General features: G+C 44.6%; 1 long non-coding RNA gene across 1 annotated transcript; it reads right to left on the reverse strand.

Moving 5' to 3' along the window:
* Positions 1 to 3,251: 3,251 nt before the first annotated feature.
* Positions 3,252 to 20,623, reverse strand: LOC137227670 (uncharacterized). The gene is made up of 2 exons (XR_010944950.1): positions 20,358 to 20,623; positions 3,252 to 12,917 (listed from the first exon to the last, which is right to left on the reverse strand). It is a non-coding gene; the product is annotated as an uncharacterized lncRNA (long non-coding RNA).
* Positions 20,624 to 21,038: the final 415 nt, after the last annotated feature.

Here is a 21,038-nt window from a genome sequence, read left to right on the forward strand (position 1 = left end):
ACATCTTAATCTTTTTTTAATACCCAGTAAACTAAAAATACAAACAACAAAACCCAAAAAGCAACAATAGCAAAAACACATAAATTATCTCTGGTAAAGCCAGAGATATTTTTATTTAACATAAAAATAGAATTTGGATAATAAAATAAAGTCTAACCTTTTTTTTTTTCTCCTCTGTGCTTAGTCTGGCTTGACTTGCTCAGAGGGGGCGCTGGCAAAGTCCTCTTGCCCCGCACTTCAGACCACAGCTCCTAGCATGGAAGGCTGCGCCGCCGACACCTCAGCTCCGGTGCGTGTGAGGAAGCCGCACTCCACACTCAATTCAAGATGGCGGGGCTTCAGTAGTTAAGAATAGCGCAGTAGTTAAGAATCTACCGGCCAATGCAGGTGGCGCAGTATTTAAGAGTCCGCCTGCCAATGCAGGGGACGTGGGTTCTGAGCCCTGGTCGGGGAAGATCCCACATTCCGCGGAGCAACTCGGCCCGGGTGCCAGAACTACTGAGCCTGCGTTCTAGAGCCCGCGAGCCACAGCTACTTAAGCCCTCACACCTGGAGCCTGTGCTCCACAAGAGAAGCCACCGCCTGCACGGCTCAATGAAGAGTAGCCCCCCGCTCCCTTTAACTAGGAAAGCCCGCGGGCAACGAAGACCTAACATATCCAAAAATTAAAAGATGGTGGCGGCAGCGGGTCGCGTGCCGAGACACTGCACAACGGCACTACAGAAGCACAGCTGCTCCCGTCTCGCGAGAACTCCTCTGACGGACTGACGCGATCCGGATAAAGATGGCCTGTTGGAGAAGCGTGGACTCTAGAGCGCAGACTCACACCTCTTCATTGTTTGATCAAAGAATAAAACTTTGTGGGCTTCCCTGGTGATGCAGTGGTTAAAAATCCGCCCGCCAGTGCAGGGGACACTGGTTCGAACCCTGGTCCAGGAAGATCCCACATGCCGCGGAGCAACTAAGCCCGTGCGCCACAGCTACTGAGCCTGCGCTCTAGAGCCCGCGAGCCACAACTACTGAAGAGCTAGAGCTCGTGCTCTGCAACAAAAGAAGCCACCGCAATGAGAGGCCCGTGCACCGCAAGGGTAGCTCGCAGGAACTAAAGAAAGCCTGCACACAGCAACGAGGACCCAACGCAGCCAAAAATTAATTAATTAATTTTAAAAAAACCTTTGCTTCTGAACTTTGTCTCTTTCTGTTGGCTCGAATGACACCAAGCAGGAGGACCCTTGTTGGGGCCCGACAGGAAAGTGTCAGCAACAAAACTGCATCTGTTCTGCTGTTTAAAACTCTTCAAGAGTTCCCAATTGCTCTTAGATTGAATCAGACTCTGCATGACCCCCCTCCCCCTGCAGCCCACACCAGTCTCCCTGCCCTGCATGGAAGCCACAGCGGCCCCTGTTGTGTCCCAGGACTCATGCACTCTGCCTGGAGCACCCTTCCCTTCAGGGCTACTCACTCTCAATCACTGGGTCTCAGCTCACAGTCCCCTACTCTGTTCATCCACTCCACAGCACTCGACTCAATCCATACCCACCACGTGTGATTTGCTTTCTTGTTTGTTATCTAGTGCCCACCCGAGAAATGAACTCCATGAGGGCAGGGACTTGGCCTGCTTTGTTCACCATACCACACAGTGGTCACTCACTGCGTGCTTTTTATAATGAATTAGTGATGTCCTCTCAAAGCTTGTTGTTGTTTGGAATTAAACATTTTTTTTTCTTCTATTCCTTGCAATATGTCTCTTTCCAAGAAAGACATTTAGTCTAATTGGTCCCCTGATCAGGATCTTTTTGAATCACATGAAAGACATATGATGATGGTAGGGGTTGGGGTCATGACACTTGTCTAATAAGGGGATATTCCACTCTGTATTGGAATGTCTCAGGCCAAGATGAACTAACTTCTGTCCTATTGGCCATGTTAGCAGCTTGAGGGGCACCAGGAGGCACTGCTGCCCCACAGAGCTCTCACTTTCTGGTAGAATGACTTATTTTCCCTGTTTGTGGACACACTGAAGTGAGCCGGCCTGGTGCCCTTCCCGCATTGTGTGACTACCGCGTTAAGGTGCCATGCTGAGAGGAAGGGCTCCTCTTGGCCGTTGACTGGAAGATCCTGCCAGACCGTCTCCAGCTTTTTTCTTAGCTAGTATCAGCCCCCTCCTCACCTCAGACTTCCACGAAATTTCTCACGCAGATGTCTCTGTTTCACAGGCATGGAGAAGACACCCACTTAGATGATTTTCATACTGTTTTCATGAATACCAACAGTACTTCCTTCTATACACATCCCTGTGCACACGATTTTGCATTCTTATCTGTTTATTTCCTCAGATACATTCTTAACACTAAAATTACTGAGTTCAAGAGTATTCATACTTTACAATTTGATTACCAAGTTGCTCTCCATAAGGGTTGAACCAATATATGCCCTCCAGGAGTATATAAATTCCTGTTTTTGAAGGCATTTCCCAAGAATTTTTAACTCCCAATTCCTACCTTACTATATTTTACTTTTCATGGAGGTTGAAAGTAGACTCCCTGTCTCACTGGAGAAATTTGGTGGAGGGGGGAATCCGTCCTGTAGGGGAGCAGCGTGGACGAAGCGGAGAAGGGTTGCTGCCTCCCGGGTACATCCTGGGGCAAACAGTGTCTCAGGCGGTCGCCCGTCGTCTGGGTGAAAGTATCCTAATTTCAGGGGCCCCAGACAGCAGAGGAGGAGTTACAGTGAAGCAGCCTTTGTAGGATTCTCTGAAACATTCCAGACACTTCCAAAGAGCTGCTTGGAGAAGAGCCCTGCCAGGACTTTCCTCAAACTGTTCTCTCTGTGTCTTTCCCCACCTCCCCAGGCCACCCCCTCTTCTGCTGGCTAAGGTCAGGCTCATCTTAAGCAACAAGAGAGCACTGCTCCCCTCCCCGCGCCCATCAAAATGGTGAGGATTTAAATCAGAAAATACTGTTGGCAAGTGTGCAGTGAGATCGGAGAGCGCCTGTGTTACTGGTGGGAGCGTGATGGTCCGTAGGATTCCAAAGCCAGAGCAATGTTCACACCCTTTTTCTCCAGGAATTCTATTCCTCAGGATCTGCCTAAGGGAATAACCAGGTGCTGTCACAGGTTTCACATACGAGGATGCTCACTCAAGCATTATTCATAGTAGCAACCAATTTGGAAACTACCAAAATATCCTATGATAGTGAAGTGGTTACACAAATCCAAAGACTCAAATACTGAACAGCCATTCCATAACATGTTTTTGAAGAATATTTAATGACATGGGAAAAGGCGACACATGAAATGAAAAAAAGAGACTGCTGCCAAATTATATCTACACGACGATTTCAACGTTGTTAAACGTAGGTAAGAAGCCTTGACGGTTACTCACTAAAATGTTTATGGTGGTTTCTCCGGATTAAGCGTGGTTATAATTATCTTTCTCACTCATTTGTGCATTTCCCAAATTTTCTTTAAGGAGCGTATATTATTTTTAAATTTGAACAAAAATATTAAAAATAAAGTCCTATCATTTTCCAAGGCTCAGCTGAAATTATACTTTTTCCTGGAAACCCTCCTAATGGGTGTGACAAGCGTTTCAAAGATGTGGCCATTAACGTGACAAGTTTCTGTGCCTGTCAGCTCTGGTCATTGAACCTTAGCCCTTGCACCTCTTTTGTGGCACTCATCTCGGTCTCTCTTGCTTTACAGTTATTTAATAAAGTGCCCACCTGCTGCCCTCTCCCCAGGGAGAGGAGGCAACCCGAGGGACAGGGACAAAGTCTTTGTTTTTGTCCTGTTTTTCTAGGGCAGAGGACAGTGAATGTTTATTGAATTCGTTGACTGTGATCAGTCAGATTGTCCAGAGAACAAGAAATTCTAATTGTATCCTGAAAACCTAGATCAGTGGAGCTCATATTCCAAGATTGGATCAAGACCTCTGCTTCTGACCATGGCCTGTAAGAAAGGGCTTGGCCGGGGCTTCCCTGGTGGCGCAGCGGTTGGGAGTCCGCCTGCCGATGCAGGGGACACAGGTTCGTGCCCCGGTCCGGGAGGATCCCACATGCCACAGAGCGCCTGGGCCCGTGAGCCATGGCCGCTGAGCCTGCACGTGTCCAACCGCTGCGCAACCACGCAAGCAACGGTCCGCCCCATGCTCACAACTCCTTGGTCGTACTCGCTGTCTCCCTCCATCTCTGGCCCATGCCATGCTCCTTTCAACCTAAGGGCCTTCACACTTATTCCCTTGGCATGTTCCCTTTGTCCCCAGAAAGCTGGCCATCTTCTTGTTATCTGTCAAGTTCAACTCCACAATAGGCTGGTATGGTCCTCCCAATAGTCATGTCCCTTCTTATCCTTTCCCACAGTGTTCATTCTATATTTGTGTGAACATTTGCTTTATGCTTGTCTCTCCTGCTTCACCAGAATCCCCAGAAAGCCAGGTCTGTCTTGATTGTTACAGCTGGTCCCAGCCTCTGGCACACAGCTTGGCACAATCGGGGCTGAATGAACGAAAGGAGACAGATGATGTGGAAAGGACCTGGCAATTAGTAGGCATATTTTTCCACTTCCCTCCATCCCCAGATCCCAGAGCTGATCCAACTCCCTGCATTCAAGCTGATGATGTGGCATCAGAGTTTTAGAGCCAGCCAAGGCACAGAGAGGTGAAGAGTCTCGTGGGGCACACAGCTTGTTTACAGTAGGGTGGGGTCCAGAGCCCAAGCTCCCGACTCCTGGCACAATACTCCAAAGAGCTAGCACGTGGAGTTGGAAGCAACCCGAGGACAGGCTCTGTTTTCCCACTTCCCAAATCCCTTCCAGGGAATGAGTCCTGATATGGTAGATGAGAGTGAATAAAGTCTTTCACGCCATTATTTATCACCAGGGCAGGGAACCCGGAGCTCTGGCCTGTTTGGATCTAGGTCAGTGCAACAACAGTAATCCCTTGCATCTTTACACTGCATTGTCATTTGTAAAGCACAGTTGTTCTCTTGTTTTAGCTTCACAGAAATCCTGTGAGGATGGGCAAGCAGCCGATTAACCCATATAACACGTGAGAAACAAGAAGCCCAGAGAGGCATGTCAGTTTGCCCAAGGTCACACCACTGGTTAGTGGAAGAGCCTGGAAGCCAGGCCTCCTGATAACTAGTCCAGAGCTCTTTCAGTATTTCCAGCATCTAGCCATGACACTCAAATATTTCTTTATTTTTATTTATTTGTTTGTTTATTTTTGGCTGTGTTGGGTCTTTGCTGCTGCGCGCGGGCTTTCTCTAGTTGCGGTGAGCAGGGGCTACTCTTTGTTGCAGTGCGCGGGCTTCTCATTACGGTGGCTTCTCTTGTTGTGGAGCACGGGCTCTAGGCACACAGCCTTCAGTAGGTGCAGCATGCGGGCTCAGTAGTTGCGGCACACGGGCCCTAGGGTGCTCAGGCTTCAGTATTTGTGTCTCATGGGCTCTAGAGCGCAGGCTCAGTAGTTGTGGCGCACGGGCTTAGCTGCTCCACGGCATGTGGGATCCTCCTGCACCAGGGATCGAACCCATGTCCCCTGCATTGGCAGCTGGATTCTTAACCACTGTGCCACCAGGGAAGTCCCAAGTCTTTGTTTCTTATAGTACTTTTTAGTCAATGACATCTCAGTATTGTTGGCCATTTGAAAATAGCTCAGGGAGGAGCTGATGGTGTGATGGGTGTGGCCCCCCATGACTCTGGCTGTCTCTGGGCCCTGGTTTCCATCACCCCAATCATGTGGTCTGGACCTTATGGCTTAAAGTTCCTTTCCTGGCCCCTCTGCTCCGATCCTGACTCTAAGAACAAAACAGATCCTGTACTTTTCCTCCAGGCCCAGCCCCTGCTAAGCAGGCAGGACAGGCATGGGGAGTGTTTGTGATGGAATCAGAACCAGGGATTATGTGTACCAGAGAGGAAAGTGCAAGCACTTTCCAGTTGACAAGAATTTGGGCTGTGAAACAGAGAGAGAACAGAAAGGATGGGGGTCAGGAGCAGAATTCAGAACTCTTAAGAATCTGTCATAGAGATCTTAAGAACAAAGAATCATAGGGACTTCCCTAGCGGTCCAGTGGTTACAACTCCACGCTTCCACTGCAGGGGGCTCGGGTTCAATTCCTGGTCAGGGAACTAAGATCCCTGCATGCTGCGCAGCCAAAGAAAAGAAAAGAACAAAGAATGATATATATTGGGAAAAGCCCAGCTTGGATGTTAAGTTCTGACTTCCAGTTAGATTTCATGCTATAACCTTAGATAGGTCACTAATACATCCCTGGACTTTCATTTTCTCATTTGTAATATTGCATGGAAGGGGAGGGGTTAAGATGTCAAGCTTCCAGTCTTCCCAGTTTGTTCTGGCTGACCCCCAAACTGTTGCTGGGACGGTTCCCATGAATACCTTGCATGAAGGATCACTCAGTAAAATATCCAAAGAAAGCAAGTCCTCATTATCTGGGACACCTTAGAACAGTGCTTTAAGGACATAGGCTCAGAAGCCAGACTCCGTGAGTTCAAATCCAAGCTTGCCACTTATGAACTGTGTGACCTTGGATCAGTTACTAAATCCTTCTGTGTTTCAGTTTCCTCCTTTGTAAAACAAGAATAATATGTATACCATTGCATAGGGTTGTTTCTTGGATCAAAGGAGTTAATGCAAGTAAAGCACTTAAAATAGGGCCTGAGATATGGTAAACATTCATTAAAAGTGACTCTTATCATTACCTAGCAAAATCTGATACTCTCCATTCCACTTAAATGAAATTTACTGATAACTGATGCTTTCCCTTGGCCCCAATGTTAAAAAGTATAATTACTTTGGATATAAATTAAGAACTACAATCATTTTGAATGTAAACCTTTCCAAAGCACACTGTAAAATGCCTTGCTTTCTTAAACAGGATCTATTCATTATAGTTCCCCTCCTTCCTGATTCAGGCTGAACAAGAATGGGAGATCACTGTAGACTAGATCATTTCTAAAAACCTTCCTAGTCTAAATTCTAAGATCTCACAGGTAGAACAGGTAAGGTAAGCCCACCTCCATCCTGGGGTGGCTTGTGACATGCCCCTGTCACGGCCGAGTCCCCGGGTGTGGATGGGTCCCCGGGAGCCCAGTGCCCATACCATCCCTTCCACCTTCTGTGCTATCTGACTCTCTAGGGTCTTCTTGGGCCGAGCATCAGGGTCGACAGCAAAGTTATGCTCCCAGGCTCCTGTGCTCTTCCAATATGTTGAAACTCAAGCCGTCTGGCAAGAAATTTGACTCCAGTGGTGCCAAGGATGGCAGTCTGCCCCCTGCCCCACTGTGTGCCAGGGCTGGCCTGCAGGCTAGAGCTTGCTTCCCTTCTACCCAGGGCTTGCATCAGACCAGGCAGGGACCATGGGCTACCTGGTTTCCCACGTGGCCCAGGAGAAGGTTTCTGGCAAGCCCACACCAGCACTCAGGACGCCCCTCTCAGCCCCTTTGAGGAGAGACCCTCAGAGCTGAACGGGAGCCAGTGATGGTGGGGTTCCTTGTCACTGGCAGAAAACCTCCTATCCCAAACTGGAGAGCCTCTGATTTTTTCCCCAAATGGGAGAACCTCTGCCTCTTGCAACCTCACCTGAGGCAAGGTTAGACGTGAACTCCTGAAACTTGATGAAGGAAATCTCTCTAATGGTCCACAGAAAATGGAGGGAATGTCTCTGCTTAAGCTTTAGGGTCAGACAGATAAGCCTCCAAATGTGTGGTTACCTAACCTCTCTTGCAAGACTGGTGTTTTTGGGTTTTTTGTTTTAGCTCTCAGAATGGTGTCTGGTATATAGCTTAATAAATAGTAGTTGACTCTTCCCATTCCTGGAAGCTTCCTCATCATATGCCCAACACACACAAACACACACACACACACCAACCACACGCACATAAACACACATGCCTTTCCCAATGAGGGCCTGGAAGCCTGGATTAAAGAGGAATTAGAAAGAAGATAAGGGACCAGTTCACTCCTCACCATTGCCTCCCTTCCAGGTATGACTCTTTCTCTCCTCCACCACACTGCCAAGACGACCCCAAAGCCCACTCCCTCCTCTACCCCAGATAACAGCAATTATACCAAACAGTTCTTGAGTGCTTCCTCTGTGCCAGGTGCTAAACACCTCTCATGCATCATTCCACTAGCCTAGGGGCCAGGTCAGCCATCCTCAGGGGTCCCAGCCAGGCCGGGCTATAAAGACAAAAACTTCCGGGTCTCCTGCAGTCCCAAAGTCCAATTCCTTTAGACAACATCAGCCCAGAAGGTCGCCAAGCATCATTTTCTGACGTCAAACATTCCTGAGAAAGTGCCTTACCTTCCGTGCTCTCCCATGCTCCACCTTTTTTTTAATCTTCAGATTATCATTTAGATTTTTTCCTGAACTGATATAGCACTGTTCTTTAAAAAAAAAAAAAAAAGGTTTTTTTACATGACAATTTACCAAAGTCTTCTTTTGTTGCCTTTTTACTGGTTGATCAACTTTGCTTTTCAGATGAGTTTTACTGATTTTGACAAATTGGAACTACAAGAATAGCTTTCTTGGGCTTCCCTGGTGGCGCACTGGTTGGGAGTTCGCCTGCCAATGCAGGGGACACGGGTTCGAGCCCTGGTCCGGGAAGGTCCCACATGCCATAGAGCAACTAGGCCTGTGTGCCACAACTACTGAGCCTGCACTCTAGAGCCCGCGAGCCACAACTACTGAAGCCCCTGCGCCTAGAGCCCATGCTCCGCAATAATAGAAGCCACCGCAATTTAAAGCCCGTGCACCGCAACGAAGAGTAGTCCCCACTCGCCGCAACTAGAGAAAAGCCCACGTGCAGCAACAAAGACCCAAAAACAGCCAATAAATAAATAATAAATTCTTAAAAAAAAAAAAAAAGAATAGCTTTCTCGTCCTTTCATAGAGACCCTCAACTCTGAAACTTGAAAGGGAAGGAAATTATCCATTTAAATAGACCAGTTGTTTTGCCCATCATCTCCCTTTCCCCTTCCTTTCTCTCTCTCTATACATATTAACATAATTTCATAAGACATCTCCAAGCAGCATTTCCACTGTAATTAATTGCCTTTCACTCAAAGTGACACATTTAAGAAGTGAAATAGCACAAAGAAAGATATATTTAAGAAATTGAGAGCTCAGTTAACTTTGTTACTGATTGCTGTGAAAATGAGATGCTCTTCCCTAGGAAAAGAGCGACTCAAGGATTAAAGAAGTTTGCCTCATTTAGGGGAAAAAACTACAAGAAACAGAATGAAATATTATCAGGGTTGCCTCAGCGTGACGGAGTGATGGATAAATACTTCCTTGCTTCTAAAGTTTTTCTGAGCTTTCTCATTTTTAAAAACTAAGCATGACTTGTTTTTATAATAAAAAGAAAGGAAAAAACACACTCAGGGTGATGATGGCTGTGATGAAGGTGCTTATCTAATGAGTCATTTCCCACCTCTCACTTCCTGTCTTTTCCTGGGGGAAACATCAGGGCAGAGGAGGGAGGAGGCTATGTCATCAAGAAAGACTTGTCCCCAGTGGGCAGATGGAAATTCAGAGGTTGCACAACTTGCCCAGAGTCACAAAATCTTTGGCAAAATTAGAATACACTCTGCCTGTTGGTTATCAGGTTGTCTGCCCAGAGCTCAGTGCTATGCTTTCCCCATTGCTCAATGCCAATGAATAATTACAGGCATCCTAAGCCATTCCAGAAACACAGCCTCCTAATGAAGGCTAGGTTCCAGACAACCTCATACACATTAGGAAGGCTACTATCAAAACACAAAAACAGGGGCTTCCCTGGTGGCGCAGTGGTTGAGAGTCCGCCTGCCGATGCAGGGGACACGGGTTCATGCCCCAGTCCGGGAGGATCCCACATGCCACGGAGCGGCTGGGCCCGTGAGCCATGGCCGCTGAGCCTGTGCGTCCGGAGCCTGTGCTCCGCAACGGGAGAGGCCACAGCAGTGAGAGGCCCGCGTACCGCCAAAAAAAAAAAAAAAAGAAAAAACAAAAACAAAACAGAAAATAACAAGTGTTGACGAAGATGTGGCGAAACTGGAACCCTTGTGCACTATTGCTGGGATTGTAAAATGGTGCAACAGCTATGGAAGACAGGATAGAGGTTCCTCAAAAAATTAAAAATAGAACTACGTTATGATCTAGCAATCCGAATTCTGGATATATATCCAAAAGTATTGAAGGCAGGGACTTGAAAAAGTATTTGTATACCCATTATTCATTATTATTCACGAAAGCCAAGATATGGAAGCAACTTAAATGCCTATCAACGGATAAATGGATAAACAAAATGTGGTTTATATATACGGTGGGATATTCTTCAGCCTTAAAAAAGAAGGAAACTCTGACACATGCTACAACATGGATGAACCTTAAGGACATTCTACTAAGTGAAATAAGCCAGTTACAAAAAGACAAATACTGCATGGTTCCGCTTATAAGAGGTATCTAGAGAAGTAAAATTTATAGACATAGAAATAGAATGGTAGTTACCAAGGGCTGGGGGGAGAGGAGGAAAGGGAGTTGTTTAACGGGTATAGAGTTTCAGTTTTACAAGATGAAAAAGTTCTGAAGATTTGTTTCATAACAATATGAATGTATTTAACACTACTGAACTGTGCACTTAAAAATGGTTAAGATGGTAAGATGTGTTTTTACCACAATTAAAAACAGAAAGACTAGATCGAAGGCGCGAGCAGGTTACTATCTACTGTTTCCATAGACTTGAAGAGGAAGGGTTATTACATTACTATAATAGCCTTGGTAGTGCTCTCATTGGATCACATTGGTTCCTTTGTGTAACATACATGCACACCCATGGCAAGAGCCAGGCGCAGGCGCACCAGACACCGAGGGACTGGAGCCCAAGAATAAAGAGGGCCCTGGCACCAAGCTTGTTGACTCCCAGCTGAGAGTCCCTGGTGGGGGTGGGAAGGAGACAGGATTGGCCTCAGAGCTTCACTGGTCTGGGCCTCTTACGAGAGGAGAGGGTAGCTTCTGCTCTGGGAAGAAGAGGGCTCTGCGGCTGGAAGAGAGTAACGGTCAGGCCCCTGCAGAGATGTGAAAGGTTTGGGACACGAGAATTACTTTCCAAAGCAGAAATCAGAAGAAATCAGCCCCTTCCACAGCTGAGCTGCCTTTTGTGTGCAAGTCACTGATGCCCTGAGGTTCGTTCACAGCTTTGTGATATCTCTCTGACTCCTCCAGCTTCTGCTCTCCCTCACCTACCTTGACCCCCACCTCTTGTGTCTTCCTGATTTTAATACCTATTTCCTGCCTTTGTTCATGCACTCCTTCATTTGCTCTTCCACTCATTCTTCTGTGCAGCCAATCATTCAATATATCACAGAGGTTAACAGCACAGACTCTGGAGCCATACTGCCTGGGTTCAAATCCCAGCTTTGCCCCTTTCTAGCTGTGTGACCATGAGCAAGTTACTTAGCTTCTCTGTGCCTCCACTTCTCCATCTCTAAAATGAAAATAAAAATAGTGCCTATCGGGCTTCTCTGGTGGCGCAGTGGTTGAGAGTCTGCCTGCCGACGCAGGGGACACGGGTTCGTGCCCCGGTCCGGGAGGATCCCACATGCCGTGGAGCGGCTGGGCCCGTGAGCCATGGCCGCTGAGCCCGCGCGTCCGGGGCCTGTGCTCTGCAATGGGGGAGGCCACAACAGTGAGAGGCCCACGTACCACAAAAAAAAAAAAAAAAAAAATAGTGCCTATCTCAGAGTACTATTCAAAGACTAAAGGCTTAAATCCATGTAAAGTGCTGAGACCCATGCCTGGCACAAAAGTATGTTAGGAACTCAAAGTATGCACTCAAAGTATGTTAGGTATGATCATTCATTCATCAAACATTCATAGTACCTACAACATATCAGGCACAGGCAAAACAATACTGGGGCCATGAGAAAAAGAATCTAGATAAAGTGCCCCTGAGTTGTTCACAGTCTAGTAGGGGAAACAGCCTTATAAGCAACTAGATATAAACCAAAATGGGCAATAAAGTGCTATTAGGGGGTGGGATAGGGAAGGTGGGAGGGAGACACAAGAGGGAGGGAATATGGGGATATATGTATACATATAGCTGATTCACTTTGTTATACAGCAGAAACTAACACAACATTGTAAAGCAATTATACGCCAATAAAGATGTTAAAAACAAACAAACAAACAAAAATGCTCTGGGGCAAGAGGACAGAGAGAAAGGAGAAGCTGATTTAGGGGAGACGTCTTCACAGAAGTCAGGCATTTGTGCTGGACATTGTAATGACAGTATAAGATTCAAGAAGCTGAGACTGGAGACAGCCTCTTTCAGGTGGAGCTTGAACCCAGAAATATGTAAGTACTCAGGAAATGAAAAGAAGTGCTATGTCCCTGGGGTCGGGTTGCCAGAGAAAATGCAGGACTCTCAGTTAGATTTGAATTTCGGATAAATATATAAAGTTTTAGTACAAGGATGCCTCAAATATACTAAAAAATTATCTGTTAACTGAAATTCAAATATAACTGGGCACCCTATATTATTTTTGCTGAATCTGGCATCCCTACCCTGGGGAGAAAATGAGCCCTTTTGAAGCCTGTGCCCTGGGCCTGAGCTGTGTCCCCACCTCACCCATGTGTGGTTTGCTACCTTCCTGAGTCACTGGCATTGTTGACTCCAGGCTCCAGAGGGACCCTGATGAACTGTTGGTGAATCATTCGGTGCCACTTTGTTATTAACAATCATGCTCCCCATGTCCAAGACAGAGATGATGGAAAAATCCCACATTTGTTCATTTTGTTGAAGGTCACTGGGTCTGCCGTTTTTATGTTAGCTTCTTTATTTTTCTGAGATCACATCTCTTTTTTTTTCCTTTGAGATTCATTAGAACTATGATGGAAAAGAATTCATTCCCTTCTTTGCTGTTAGACAGAGAAAGAGAGAGAGGAAAATTTTTAAAATACCAGCATAATGGAGTAACTAAAAACCGTAGCCTTGGCTGGGAAATGCACTGAGGAGACGGAGGTTTCCATGGTGGGCCCAGAATGTTACAGGCTGGTGGCATTTTGTGCCAACTGTTTGGGAGCCTCTCTCTGTAGCTTCCACCCACACTGGGCCTTTAAAGCTTCAGGTGAGCAGCAGTGAGTGAAGAGGACCGCCACATGCAAAAGAGGACCGCCACCTGCAGAAGAGGAACCTGGCCATCCACAACCAGCTCAGAGGCTGGGGAAACAAAAGGCGGTCCTCAGGACCCTCCCCTCCCTCATCCATAAAACATGCCTCTTGGAGTCATTTCACGCCCCAGCATCTGCCTGCTGTTCCAGAAAGGTACACCTATTCATCTCTCTCAAAAATGTTTATGGAGAAAAATTATCAGCAAGAGAAAACAAATTCTCCGGCAAGATATTGCCCTTTGCGAGATAACTATTGCTGTGGAAACGTTGACAATGGGGATGGTGTCTGGCTTGAATGTGGTACGCCTGGGAGGACTGGGGGGTGCCCCTCTACAAAAATGCCCGAGCAGGGAGATTCTGCCTCCTAGGAGCCTGTCTATCTGGCTTGGCTGAAAGATATGGTTACAATGAAATTTCTGAGACTAAAGGGAAGTGGGAGGAGGTGTCCTTTTCTTCTCCAGGCACTCAAAGCTTGCTCAGGCTCCCAGGCCAGAAGACACAACACAAAATGTAATCACTGAGATGAAAGGGAAGAACCTACAACGAAGATTACTCTACCCGGCAAGGATCTCATTCAGATTCGATGGAGAAATCAAAAGCTTTACAGACAAGCAAAAGCTAAGAGAATTCAGCACCACCAAACCAGCTCTACAACAAATGCTAAAGGAACTTCTTCTCTAAGTGGGAAACATAAGAGAAGAAAAGGACCTACAAAAACAAACCCAAAACAATTAAGAAAATGTTCATAGGAACATACATAATGATAATTAACTTAAACGTGAATGAATTAAATGCTCCAACAAAAAGACACAGGCTCACTGAATGGATACAAAAACAAGACCCATATACATGCTGTCTACAAGAGACCCACTTCAGACCTAGGGACACATACAGATTGTAAGTGAGGGGATGGAAAAAGATATTCCGTGCAAATGAAGATCAAAAGAAAGCTGGAGTAGCAATACTCATATCAGATAAAATAGACTTTAAAATAAAGAATGTTACAAGAGACAAGGAAGGACACTACATAATGATCAAGGGATCAATCCAAGAAGAAGATATAACAATTATAAATATATAGGCACCCAACATAGGAGCACCTCAATACATAAGGCAGCTGCTAACAGCTATAAAAGAGGAAATGGACAGTAACTCAATAATAGTGGGGGATTTTAACACCTCACTTACGCCAATGGACAGATCATCCAGACAGAAAATTAATAAATGACACAATAGACCAGATAGATTTAATTGATATTTATAGGACATTCTGTCCCCAAAGAGCAGATTACACTTTCTTCTCAAGTGCACACGGAACATTCTCCAAGATAGATCATAACTTGGGTCACAAATCAAGCCTCAGTAAATTTAAGAAAATTGAAATCATATCAAGCATCTTCCCCAACCACAATGCTAGGAGATTAGAAATCAATTACAGGGAAAAAAAATAAAAAACGTAAAAAACACAAACACATGGAGGCTAAACAATGTTACTAAACAACCAAGAGATCACTGAGGAAATCAAAGAGGAAAAAAAAAAAAAAACCTAGAGACAAATTACAACGAAAATGTGACGATCCAAAACCTATGGGATGCAACAAAACAGTTCTAAGAGGGAAGTTTATAGCAATACAATCCTACCTCAAGAAGCAAGAAAAATCTCAAATAAACAATCTAAACTTACACCTAAAGGAACTAGAGAAAGAAGAACAAACAAAACCCAAAGATAGTAGAAGGAAAGAAATCATAAAGATCAGAGCAGAAATAAATGAAAGAGAAACAAAGAAAACAATAGCAAAGATCAATAAAACGAAAAGCTGGTTCTTTGAGAAGATAAACAAAATTGATAAACCTTTAGCCAGACTCATCAAGAAAAAGAGGGAGGGCTTCCCTGGTGGCGCAGTGGTTGAGAGTCCGCCTGCCAATTCAGGGGACACGGGTTCGTGCCCTGGTCCGGGAGGATCCCACATGCCGTGGAGCGGCTGGGCCCGTGAGCCATGGCCGCTGAGCCTGCGCGTCCGGAGCCTATCCTCCGCAACGGGAGAGGCCACAGCAGTGAGAGGCCCGTGTACCGCAAAAAAAAAAAAAAAAAAAAGAAAGAAAAAGAGGGAGAGAACTCAAATCAATAAAATTAGAACTCAAATCAATAAAAAAGGAGAAGTTACAATGGACACCACAGAAATACAAAGCATCATAAGATACTACTACAAGCAACTCTATGCCAATAAAATGGACAACCTGGAAGAAATGGACAAATTCTTAAAAAGGTATAACCTTCCAAGACTGAACCAGGAATAGAAAATATGAACAGACCTATCACAAGTATTGAAATTGAAATTGTATTAAAAATCTTCCAACAAACAGAAGTCCAGGGCCAGATGGCTTCACAGGTGAATTCTATCAAACATTTAGAGAAGAGCTAACACCCATCCTTCTCAAAGTCTTCCAAAAAATTGCAGAGGAAGGAACACTCCCAAACTCATTCTACGAGGCCACCATCACCCTGATACCAAAACCAGAGATACTACAAAAAAGAAAATTACAGACTAATATCACTGATGAATATAGATGCAAAAATCCTCAACAAAATAGTAGCAAACAGAATCCAACAACACATTAAAAGGATCATACACCATGATCAAGTGGGATTTATCCCAGGGATGCAAGGATTCTTCAATATATGCAAATCAGTCAGTGTGATACACCATATTAACAAACTGAAGAATAAAAACCATATGATCATCTCAATAGTTGCAGAAAAAGCTTTTGACAAAATTCAACACCGATTTATGATAAAAATTATCCAGAAAGTGGGCATAGAGGGAACCTACCTCAACATAATAAAGGCCATATATGACAAACCCACAGCAAACATCATTCTCAATGGTGAAAAACTGAAAGCACTTCCTTTAACATCAGGAACAAGACAAGGATGTCCACTCTCAGCACTCTTATTCAACATAGTTTTGAAAGTCTTAGCCATGGCAATCAGAGAAGAAAAAGAAAGAAAAGGAATCCAAATTGGAAAATAAGAAGTAAAACTGTCACTGTTTGCAGATGAAATGATACGGCAAGGATACACAATGGAGAAAAGACAGTCTCTTCAATAAGTGGTGCTGGGAAAACTGGACAGCTACACGTAAAAGAATGAAATTAGAACACTCCCTAACACCATACACAAAAATAAACTCAAAATGGATTAGAGACCTAAATGTAAGACCACACACACTCTAAAACTCTCAGAGGAACATGGGAAAAACACTCTTTGACATAAACCACAGCAACATCTTTTGTGATCCACCTCCTAGAGTAATGGAAATAAAAACAAAAATAAACAAATGGGACCTAATGAAACTTAAAAGCTTTTGCACAGCAAAGAAAACTACAAACACGATGAAAAGACAACCCTCAGAATGGGAGAAAATATTTGCAAACAAATCAACAGACATAGGATTAATCTCCAAAGTATATAAACAGCTCATGCAGCTCAATATTAAAAAAACAAACAACCCAATCAAAAAATGGGCAGAAGAGCTAAATAGACATCTCTCCAAAGAAGACATACAGATGGCCAAGAAGCACATGAAAATCTGCTCAATATCACTAATTATTAGGGAAATGAAAATCAAAACTACAATAAGGTATCACCTCACACTGGTTAGAATGGGCATCATCAGAAAATCTACAAACAACAAATGCTGGAGAGGATGTGGAGAAAAGGGAACCCTCTTGCACTGTTGGTGGGAATGTAAACTGATACAGCCACTATGGAGAACAGTATGGAGGTTCCTTAAAAAACTAAAAATAGAATTACCATATGATCCAGCAATCCCACTACTGGGCATATACCAAGAGGAAACCATAATTCAAAAATACACATGCACCCCAACGTTCATTGCAGCACTGTTTACAATAGCCGGGACATGGAAGCAACCTAAATGCCCATCGACAGACGAATGGATAAAGAAGTTGTGGTACATAGATATAATGGAATATTACTCAGCCATAAAAAGGAATGAAATTGGGTCATTTGTAGAGACTTGGATGGATCTAGACACTGTCATACAGAGTGAAGTAAGTCAGAAAGAGAAAAACAAATATCGTATATTAACGCATATATGTGGAACCCAGAAAAATGGTACAGATGAACCAGTTTGCAGGGCAGAAATAGAGACACAGATGTAGAGAACAAACGTATGGACACCAGGGAGGAAAGTGGTGGTGGGGGGGATGAACTGGGAGATTGGGATTGACGTATATACACTAATATGTATAAAATAGATAACTAACAAGAACCTGCTGTATAATAAATAAATTAATTAAATTAAATTAAAAAAGTGTAATCACTGAAAGAAGTGACACCCGGCCCCAACCCTGTCTCAGCTGCTTCAGGCAAGAGGGTTTTAGTCATCAGGTGCCATAGACACAGGACTGAGGACATACAATTTGGACATACAAGTTTTTTAAGACCCTAGAAAAACCCTTGCACACCACAAACATTCTCATCGACTCCAATTTACAAAATGAAAATTCCAAAATTGAAATTTAACTAAATGTCCATGAAATACAGTATTATGTCAACTCTAAATTGTTCAGTTTGTTATCCATAAAAATGTTATATTTGAAAATGTTGAGTGGATTCTTTCACTTCAAGTTATCCCTAACTCTGCACAATGATTTCTGAGAAATCATAGTCACTGAAAATTAAATTGGCAAAATAATCTTGAAAACTAAATTATTGAAAATGCCCTCAAGACTACTTTAAAGCAAAATAATTGCATTTGTAGTGGAATATGGGGGCATTTTGATGTGTGCTATGACATGCGGTGGTGCATGTAAAAGTTAGACTGCTTGGCTCCCATAAAGGTAATTGAACAGCCTTGGTCCCCTGGGACCGGGCCCAACTAAAGCTTTAAAGAGAACATGTGGACACAGACAGGGTAATGAAGGTTCTTGTAGCCAACTGAACTGGTTTGTTCTTATAAACCCAGAGGCCATCTAAGCTGGAAGGATCCCTGGCCATCATGGAGTCCAGTGTAAAGACAGGGCCAGTCTCTGGGTCTCTAGACACCAATCCTCTTTGTATAGGATGAGACATCTGAGGCTCAAAGAGGGGCAGATCATCCCATAGGTCACACAGCCAAAGCATTCATCAGGCGCCATAGACACAGAGCTGAGGACCTATAGGCTTAGAGATGGGACTCCAAGACTCCTCCCTCCTAGACTTTGCCTTGGCCACGATACCATGCCTGGACTTCCTTCTTTCTTCACCAAAACACTGAGGCAGCCCCCTTGTCCTTAGCAAAATATCTAGATATCTTTAAAGATCACTGATTGCTTTGATTTTGTAGGGTCCAGCTCATACTCTTAGATGCCTGTTGATGTCTGCCATCCACTTGTTCATCCTATGGCTTTCCCAACCTTAGTCTAGGTTGGGATAAGGCCCACCTTATGAGTTATCCTGTGCAAAACACTTAGACCAAGATCTCCTTTCCAGCAGGGCTCAGCTAGCTGACCAGCTGGCAGATCCAAGTGCCATACCTACAGTTTGAGAACTGGACTGTGCCCTCTGCCGCCCCCTTGTGGCCATTAGGAGAGGTGCGCTGCTTGGGACCCACCCATGTGTGCCAGGCCCTTTTGAGCGAGCTTGATTGCTCTTTCTGGAAAGGCTTCTTTATTCCTGGATGGCTGGCACCTGGACAGCATTCATCTCCTCCACGCCTACTCTTCCAGTTTATTGCCCATGGCAACTTCAGCATCCTCACTGAGCAATCAGTCCATCAACTCCCTGGTATTAATTGAGCACAGGTCAATGGTGATAAACCTGGGGATGGGGGATTGCAGAGGGGATGTAAGATATAGTCCATGACCTTGAGGCGTTCAGTCAATAAGAAGAGTCAAAACACACGAAAAGATTTTAATAATTTGATGTTCGAGTGTTCTGTGCCAAGAACTTTAAGAATTAAGAAATGAGGTGAAATAGTTGAGGAGGCCCTGGAGAGAGCAGATTTGAACTGGTGTTTGGAAAAAAGGAAGTATTTCAGAAACAAAAGTGTAAAGGAAAAACACTCCTGGGAGTTCCCTGGTGGCCTAGTGGTTAGGATTCTGGGCTTTCGCTGCCATGGCCTGGGTTCAATCACTGGTTGGGGAACTGAGATCCTGCAAACTGCGTGGCGTGGCCAAAAAAAATAAAATAAAATAAAATAAAGGAATATACTCCTACATATCTCCTTTAATCTCATTCTACCACCACACTACTTTTGGCACCAGATATGTGAGTTTTCCAAACATCAAGCAATTCTGTGACACCAACTGGGTATCCAACAATTTAACTCAACTCTGACAGTGTCTACCAGGAGATAGCATCAGATCCCATAGATTAAGGGCTTAGTCCCAGAGACCATATCTCCCCACCTTCAGATGGCCAACTGCAAGTCCAGTTACCCGTGCTTCTGACAGACCAGTTATAACTTGGAGATTCCCACTACCCCCTCCTCAGGTTTGATTAATTTGCTAGAACAGAACTCAGGAATTACTAGATTACTGGTTATTGCAAAAGGATATAACTCAGGAACAGCCAGATGGAAGAGACACAGGGCAAGGTATGTGGGAAGGGGCACAGAGAGCTTCCATGCATTCTCCAGGGCACCACTCTTTCCAAATGTGTTCACCAACCCAGAAACTCTCCACCCTCTACTCTTGAGTTTTTAAGGACGTTTCATTACATAGGCACGACTGATTAAAAATTAGTCATTAACAATTAATTCAACCTCCAGCCCCTCTCCCCTTCCTGGAAGGGGGGCTGAAAGTTTCAACACTCTAATCACTGGTTGTTAGTCCCCCAGCAACCAGCCCCCAGCCCGAGGAGCTTTCCAAAAGTCACCTCATTAACATAAACTCTGGTGTGGTTGAAAGGGGCTTGTTCAGAATAACAAAAGACACCCATTTCACATTTGTGCTCTTAACACTTAAGAAATTCCAAGGATTTTAGGAGCTCTGTGGAAGGAATGGGATGAAGACCAAATATATATCTCTTATTATAAATCAAAACATCACAAGAAGGAAAAGAAGAAGAGTATTCTGGAAGGAAGTAACAGCCATGAGAAGTAACAACTAAGAAAAAAATTATGGCTAAAATAATATTTCCAAGATAAAAGATAAAATGGAGGTGAACTCTCTTCTTATTACCTTCTCCTCTGGGTGCTCCTACCACTTTCTTCACTTTGTTCTTCTTCTTTGCACAGCACACATTGCCCTCGGACACTAATGTCCTTCCTGCTATTCATTAGGACCCTGTTGGTTGCAAGTAACAGCAAATTACATTAGCTTAAGCAAAAAACAAATTTATGAATTGAAATAATTGAGAAGGACATGGACAGCAGTGGCAAAGGGTATGACCAAACCCAGGGTTGACACCATGTCACAGTGTCATCAGCTTTCGTGAGCGTTGTCTCTCTCCCTCCCTTCCACACCCCATCTCCACCTCCATCTCTCTCTTCCCCTCCCTCCTCCCCTCCCTCTCCCTCTCCATCTCCACCTATGTTTTTCACTCTGTCCTCACTCTTTGAGAGACTCATTCTCTCCTACCATAACTGGGCTTCCTCCAAAAGTCATGGAGGATGGCCTTCAAGGTAACCAGTACAACCAGTACTTCTAGTTGTGACCCCAGAACTCTTCCCCACTAGTTCCATCAGAAGACTCCCCAGGAAAGACTTCTACTGGCCCAGTAAATGATAGAGGCAATGACCCTTCTATGTTCTTCCCTTTATCAAGGGGCTAGAAGTCTGGGAAGTGCATGTTCCAGAATTCCTGCCTTCAGAGACAGCAGTTCTTCAAGGAGAAGCACTTGCCAAGATGTGAAAGGCAGAA

Source organism: Pseudorca crassidens, chromosome 7 (genome assembly GCF_039906515.1).
Source record: "Pseudorca crassidens isolate mPseCra1 chromosome 7, mPseCra1.hap1, whole genome shotgun sequence".
Classification (NCBI taxonomy): Eukaryota; Metazoa; Chordata; class Mammalia; order Artiodactyla; family Delphinidae; genus Pseudorca; species Pseudorca crassidens.